This window comes from Ziziphus jujuba, chromosome 4, assembly GCF_031755915.1.
Source record: "Ziziphus jujuba cultivar Dongzao chromosome 4, ASM3175591v1".
NCBI classification, from domain to species: Eukaryota; Viridiplantae; Streptophyta; class Magnoliopsida; order Rosales; family Rhamnaceae; genus Ziziphus; species Ziziphus jujuba.
Genome location: NC_083382.1, coordinates 354,507 through 362,751, shown reverse-complemented (window position 1 = coordinate 362,751; position 8,245 = coordinate 354,507). Strand labels below are relative to the sequence as shown.

General features: G+C 33.4%; 1 pseudogene; it reads right to left on the bottom strand.

The window, feature by feature from the left end:
* Positions 1-4,121: 4,121 nt before the first annotated feature.
* LOC132803419 (photosystem II CP47 reaction center protein-like) lies at positions 4,122-5,517 on the bottom strand (annotated as a pseudogene).
* Positions 5,518-8,245: the final 2,728 nt, after the last annotated feature.

Here is an 8,245-nt window from a genome sequence, read left to right as displayed (position 1 = left end):
ATTTATTTCCATATATTTCTAGATTTCCATGTCAAGAAAGATCTTTTGAATAATTTGAATAAGAGGCGATCTAATACACTTAGTACTTGTAATATAAGTATAATCTAGTTTATATATTATTTCCATATATTTAATACATATTATGTATTTAAATATATTATATATTGGACCTTCTAAATAACAGTGAAGAAGACCTTATGAAAATGAAATATTTTCGCATAGAAGATATAAAACATATATTGGACATTCTAGAAATAAAAAAGCATTTCACATAAATTTTGATGGATTATTTCTTTCCTTTTTTTTTCTATTCCATGCACTCGGAATAAATCCAAAATTGAATTTAATAAATAAATGTATCTAGGGAGAATTCACTTTGAAGCAACTATTCCCTAGATACATACATCGTGTTTATTTATTTATTTCATAATTGAATCAATTTAAAAAGACCTAAAGTTAGGATTTATCAATAGGTAACGTTGCTCCAATAGCCAACCAAAAGGCTATTGCGGCACCAATCAAAAAGATGGTTGTCCCTATTGGACTACGAAATGGGTTTTGGAGTTTATTAACATTCTCCAAAAAGGGTACCATTAATAACCCTGCCGGTACGGAAACCATTAAACGAACGCCCAATAATTTATTGGGGACTGTACAAAGAATTTCAAATAGGGGAAAGAAATACCATTCAAGTAATATATCTAAAGGAGTTGCAAATGGATCAGCAGGTTCACCAATCATTGATGGTTCTAGAATTGCTAAACCCATGTTACATGCAATAGTACCTAAAATTACTACCGGAAAAATATATAAAAGATCATTGGGCCATGCGGGCTCTCCATAATAATTATGCCCCATCCACTTAGCCAACTTAGCCCTTTATACAAGATCATTCAAGTCAGGTTTTTTGTTATTAGGATAGGTGAATTATTCTAAATCGATCCCCTAAAAGAACCAGACATGTTAATTTTTCTTCATTCGGCTCCAGCACGAATCAAACGAACCAAATAGATCCATATAAAAAATAAAAAAATTGATATGGTAAGAAATCATGATCAAGTGCTTTCTGGGCTATCTCAGACCTTGCAATTGGACTTTATCCCAAGAATATCAAAACTTTTTACAGTCAAAGGATTTACTTCTTACTAATCTAGTTTAGCCCCTATTCTTCCTATTCTTATTTAGATCCCTTTTTTCACTCCGATTGTATAATAAATCGAGTCAATGCAGAGGAAATTAATACATTTCCATACTATTAAGTAAGTGAAATACATATAATAAGAAATTACTACATTTCCATACTATTGAGTAAGTGAAATATATAGAACATACTCTGAGATTATGTCACATCACTTCACTTATTCTTTCTACTGGATCTCACAGAGCCTATTCATACACGACATGATCGAGTATGATCATAGAAAAGATTCTCTTCAAACGAACCAGCTTATATCTTTGTATGGGGCTTACATGGTGGCTGGAACAAAGACACATTTTTTATTTTACTTGTGAATGCAAATGTGGTAGATAAAGGCATATATTCTGCACGGCCCAATTAATAGTTCAAGTCACACACTCCCTTAATCCATTTTATCTTCAGAAAATTCACTTCAGCTATGAGTGTAAAAAAAATAAAAATAATACATCATTACATTTTTGCGGAGTTGAAGAGAAATATCCAAATACATGTCTTATTCGGTTCAATAAGACATATTTGTAGTAATGAAATACTATTGGTCCTGCCTCAATTGATAAATGATTGATTAAAAATAGCTATGATATAATACATTTTTTCATATTATTTACATTGTAAATTACGTTACATTATATTATAAAGGGCCAGAAATCCCTTGCTTATGTATCATTAGGAAGTGCATTAACATGAATACAGCAGTAAGATGAGGTAATACAGAAGTGTGTGAACTATAAAACTGAGTCAAAGTGGATTGTCCCACACTAGCTCTTCCGTGCAATAACTCAACGAAGGGCGATCCTATTACAGGAATAGGTCTTGGCACACTTGTTACAATTTCTACTGTCCAATAACAAATTTGGTCTCAAGGTAAGGATTAACCAGTTGCACCAAAAGAAGCAGTCAATACACCAAAACCACACTAGTAACCCAAGTCAATTCGCAAGGCTTTTTAAAGCCGTCGGTGAGATACACATGAAAAACGGGCAGGATCATCATTAGGACCATCATACTGGCCGACCATCGATGAACTTATCGGATTAACCAACCAAAGTTAGCTTTAGTCATTATATACTTAATAGAAGTAAAAGCCTTTGTAATGATCGGATGGTAATAAAAAGTCATAGCAAAACATGTAGCTACTTGTACTCAAAAACAAGTAAGTGTAATTACGCCTAGACAATAAAAAATGTTGACATGAGGAGGAACATATTTACTAGTTATATCATCTGAAATTGCCTGAATCTCAAGACGTTCTTCCAACCAATCATAGATTTTATTGGGATAGGTAAACGAAGCAGACCCCCCCGAGAACCGTATGTGAGAATTTCACTTGTACGGCTCAAACAGAAACACCAAAATACTAGTTCTACTGGATATGTGTAATAGAAAGTTAAGTTTGAAACTTCTTAATCCTTTTATTCAATCGTTTTCTGAAGATACAAAAGAATAAAAATCTGAAAGTTCTTTCATGTGGTTATAATGCCAAAATATCAAGTCAGCTCATTTGTCTCTGTGGTTATGATTATAGGCCTCTTGAATCTTTTTTTTACCAGTTTTATAGTTTTTTTTCTTGTATGTAATGCGCCTTTAACTACTATTTTCTTTATTATTGAATTGATAGGAATTCTCTTGTTAAAACCTTATGAATCGGTTAAAATCCCAGATTAATACAAGAACCACAATGATTCAATAAAACCATTTCTTTACAAACTAATTCCCAAAATTCCTTGAGTAATAATTGTTGGATTATCACTTATTCAATGAATAACTAGAACGAATAAAATTCCACCGACACCCTTGTCCTTTGATCAAAATAAGCGTAAATAGGAGTTTGAAAAAATAAAAATATTTCGATTTATAACTTCTAAATCTAACTCTTTGGAAAAAAAAAATGGAAGTCTGGACACGTGGTCTAAATATTAAGGATGAATCATAGTGCCAATAATACTTTGGATTCTATTTCCTAATTCCATGCTTCAGATACTAGAATGAATATCCGACGAAGTAAAACCATCTCTATCAAGATGACAGACACATTCTCTATACTATCCATAGGATCAATTATAATAAGTCACCCACTCATATTCCGAAACTACAAAACAAAGAAATTTCATGATTGAACTACCAAAATAGAATGCGATAAAAATTATAGACCTAAATGTTTCACTTTGTATTGAAAAGCTAGTTACTAGTTCTTGTGAATCTAATTCATTCCAATTTCGTCTAGTAAAATGGAAGAATTAAATAATAGATAGGAATATCACAAAAAAGGCCATTGCGATACCCATCAAAGGAGTTGTTCCCCACCCAGGAGCTACTTTACTATATTCTGAATTCATTTCAATATACTCCCTATAGCAGTTCGTCTTGGACCAAATCTAGAACTACTTTCAACGGTTTATGTTGCCATAAATTGTATTTTATATTCATTGAGATCTATTGACTTTGTATACCATTCCATTGTAAATAAATGATCTTATCCTAGACCTATTGTTGTCTTAAAACTATATAATAATGGAAACAGCAACCCTAGTTGCCATCTTTATATCGAGTTTACTTGTAAGTTTTACTGGGTACGCCTTATATATTGCTTTTGGGCAGCCCTCTCAACAACTAAGAGATCCATTCAAGGAACACGGAGACTAGTTGAAGTAATGAGCCTCTCAATATTGGGAGGCTCATTACTTTCAATTGAGATAATGAAAAATCATTTCACCTTTTTAGTTGGAACTTTAGGTGGTTCTCGAAAAAAGATAGCAAAAAAAATTAATCCTAAAGTTAAGACTAAGAGGAATGTATAAACCAATGTGTCCATAGATTAGATCATGGTTTACATGCAACTATAGTTTCCATACCTGTTTATTTAGTATCGTCTCCCCGGATAAAGAAAGAGTAAAAGTCAAAGAAAAGAGAGCGATTCAAATCAAGATTTATCTGGTACCCTACTCACAAAACTAAAAATGAAAAATAGTAAAACAATATTCTATCAGATTACTTGTCTTCTTGTAGTTGGATCTCCAAGTTTTTGGAATGCTCCAAATTCTACTTGAGCATCCAAATCGGGGTCAATACCAGCAAAAACATCTCTGAACAAGCTTCTAGCACCATGCTAAATGTGTTCGAAGAAAAAGAGCAAAGCAAACGAAGCATGTCCAAAAGTAAACCAACCCCTCGGACTGCTATGAAAAACACCATCGGATTTCAAAGTAGCACAATCTAATTCAAAAATTTCACCCAATTGAGCACGTCTAGCATATTTTTTCATAGCAGCGGGATCACTATAACTAACTCCATTGAGTTCGCTGCCATAGAACTCAACAATTACCCATACTTGTTCGACACTGTATTTCAATTATGCCCTTCTAAAAGAAACATTGGCTCTAACAATTCCATCTCTGTCTACCAAGACAACCAGAAATGTTTCAAAAAAAAGAAGGCATACGACGTACAAAAAGTTCACGACCCTCTTTATCTCTAAAAATAGGGTGTCCTAAACATCCAACAGCAATTCCATCCCCATTGTCCATTGAGCCTGCTCAAAATAATCCCCCCTTTGCTGGATTATTACCGATGTTATCATTAAAAGCTAATTTTTTTAGGAATTTTAGACCACGCTTTGGATAAACTTTGATTTTCAGCTAGCCCAGCACCAACTCGTTGATATATTTCTTGTTGAAAATATCCTTGATCCCATTGATAATGAGTGGGACCAAATAATTCAATTGGGGTAGTTGTCAAGCCATACCACATAGTTCCAACAACCATAAAAGCTGCAAAAAAGACAGCAGTGATACTACTGTAAAGGATGGTTTCAATATTTCCCATATGTAATCCTTTGTATAGACGTTGGGGCAGACAGATGCTAAGATGGAATAGACCCACCAATATGCCCAAGGTCCTTGCTACAATATGATGAGAGGCTATTCCTCTCGAAACAAAAGGATCAAAACCTTCCACACCCCACATCGGATTTATAGATTGTACCCATATTCTTGGACCATACAATCATGTTACATAAAATGCACCAAAACCAAAGCAAGCCAGCCCTGAACGAAATAAATGAATTCCAAATATTTTGGGCAAATCCAAAGAGGGTTTTCCTGTACGTTCATCACAGAATATTTCTAGGTCTCAATACACCCGGTGCCAGATAGTTGCCAAAAAGCATAGGCCAGAAACACAATATGTTCACTAGCCATGCCTTCGCAACTCAAAATACCCAAATTTGTTATAGTCCCTCCTGTGATACTCCAACCACCCCGTGAATTGGCTATTCTTAAATGATTCATGAAGGGTATAACAAACACCCTTTGTCTCCACATTGAATCAGGAACAGGGCCAGAAGGATAAAAAATCGTTAAATTTGTATAGAGGCATCGAACCGGCCCAACCAACAACCAGAGCTGTATGCATTATATCGTCAGCAAGAAAATGATCGAGATCATTCAATACGATGGTATGAACATGATAGCAAGGTAAACCCACGGACATACCCCTCTATCAAAGAAAAATAGACACTATGTAACTTTATTGCACAGGAAAAAAACTATACTATTGACCTTCCTTTTTGAGTGGAGTATCCCGGGGAAAGGATTAATATTTATTCTATTCTTTTAGTAATTATGGAACAATTTTGTTTGTAGGAACAAAAGGAAGCAGATCTATTCTGATGTGATTCCGCCCGAGCCTGCTCAACCGATAACCCGCTGGGGTGCTAACCCGACACGGATGAGGACAAGGCCAATCACAAGAGCTCAAGTTAAGAGATTTAAGAACAACCTGGGAGCATTTATGTAGGGGGTAATCAATTCTCAACAAAGCTTATCCATAATTGAAGGTACAAAGCCTATTCTAAGCATCCAAGTGGTGGAAGCCGATACGGGCTCGGGTAGCAGTTTTGGTGTAAATATGGACAACAGACAGCATGAAATGGTTCCAACTATTTATGGATTCAATACATATGTTTAAGAGAATATGGAATCAAGTCAAGGCAGCTTCAAAGGCATTCAAAAAGGGTTGTACGGACCGCTTCAAATTTGGCCTATTTTTTACTTTATGTTGTGCTAGCTTTACTGTATTTTGCTGAGTTGGTTTTTTCTTCCTCTTCCAAGCATGGGCAACGTGTGGACTTCATATTCAGCTTATTTGGCATCCTAAAAAGCATATTGAAGCTGATTTGGAGTTCAAATTGGTCAAAAATTTGTCAAAGTCAGCTTAGTCAAAAAGCTAGTATTTTAGTTTCCTAATTTGATTTTGACTTTTTATTTTAGGAAATTAGTCTTTTATTTTGATTTTTATTTATTTATTTGCTGGAAAAATAAGTTTAAGAATGTTATTATTTTAGTATTGCAATTGTAAATTAATTAATTCCTAATTCAAAATAAAGGAATTAATTAATCCAAATTAGTTTAGGAAACTAGGAAAAATTAGGTACTTTCCTTTTCTCTATTTTCTTTTTCTCCACACTTTGAGTCCGATTTTGAATTAATTTTTTTAGGGTTTTTGCTTTGTAATCTTAGCCTATTTAAAGGTTTATTTTCAATAAGAAATCAAGCTTCAATTTTATACAGAAAATTAATTGTGAGAGTGAATTCTCTTTGTTCTTTTGAACATCTAAAACACCATTACTGAATGAGTGTTTTAGTTTGACTTATCAATAGGCCTTCCATCACCTATTGTGGCAACTTCGTTACATACCAAGGTTTCTAATCGCAGGTTGGTTAGAGGTTAAGGTGACCATTAGAACTTGAACATAATTAGATCCGGGCTAATATAAATACAGGTTTAGGAGCAGGTCGCCTTGGTTAGTATCATATTCTAGACCTGATAAATACCAATACGTAATGGGAAGAGGTTAATACCTTTTATATGAGTCACTGCATTTATATATTTTTTTTCTTCATCATTCAAAGGACCTATTTGAAAGAATTTTCCTTTAGTATTTATGTCTTACTTTCTTATAAACTTATGTCTTACTTTCTTATCCTTTTAGAAACATTGGAGAGGAATAAGCATCGCGAATTGACGTATAGTGCGACTTGTCAGATATATTTCATCATATGGTATTTCCCCGTTCTATTACTCGATCGAGATATCCTCTTTTTTGCCCTAGAAAGGTTGATTGAATCATCAAAAATTTGGAGCATGAAATACAATGAAGCGCAATTCAATCTATTTTTTGGAGGGGTATACAGATTAATATTCTTAATTACAATAATTTATAATTTATGGTTGACATGGTTAGACAAAAAAAATCAAATATAATATTAATATACAGGCTCCGTTTAGAAAAAAAACCAATTGGTAATATATCTATGATTACCACTTATATCATATTCTATTTATAAAGATTCTCCACCTATAATATTTATTAATGATATATAATAACGATCTCAAGCTGTTAATCAATTGAGTAATGTGATGAATGCATTGAATATTTACTATTTGGCAGGAGACATGGAATTAAAAAAAAAAAAAAAAGGAAGTCGTAGCAAAAAGACGTGGTATTGAGGCATTTGTGCTATATGTGTAGATCCAAATCGGGCAGATCTTTACTCAGAGTAGAGCCTAAACCTAAAAAAAGTTGAAGAAAACCATTCAGGAACAAGAAAATTACATCGTAATTTGGATTGGATCCCGATGGAACAATACATCAATGAGAAGTTAGTCCGATAAGTTTAGTCAATTTTTTTATTTATAGGTTTTTAATTTATATATAAATTAAAATGGACCAAAACTCATCTTTCTTGTAACATGAAAGAAAAAGCCCCCCTTTCTAACAAGATAAAAAGAGCTTGCTATGAATATAAAAAAACAAAGAAAGCTAGAATCTACACATTGATTCTTTTTTTTTTTTTTTTTTTTTTTTTTTTTTTGCAATTTTTGTTGAACCGTATGCATCAAAAGGTGCATGTACGGTTCCTAAGGAATACAAGTTTATCCCAATCAACTGACTTTATCGAGAAAGATTACTTTTTTTAGGCAAACCAATTGATAACGAGATCTTGAATCAACTTATTAGTCTTATGGTATATCTCAGTATAGAGGGTG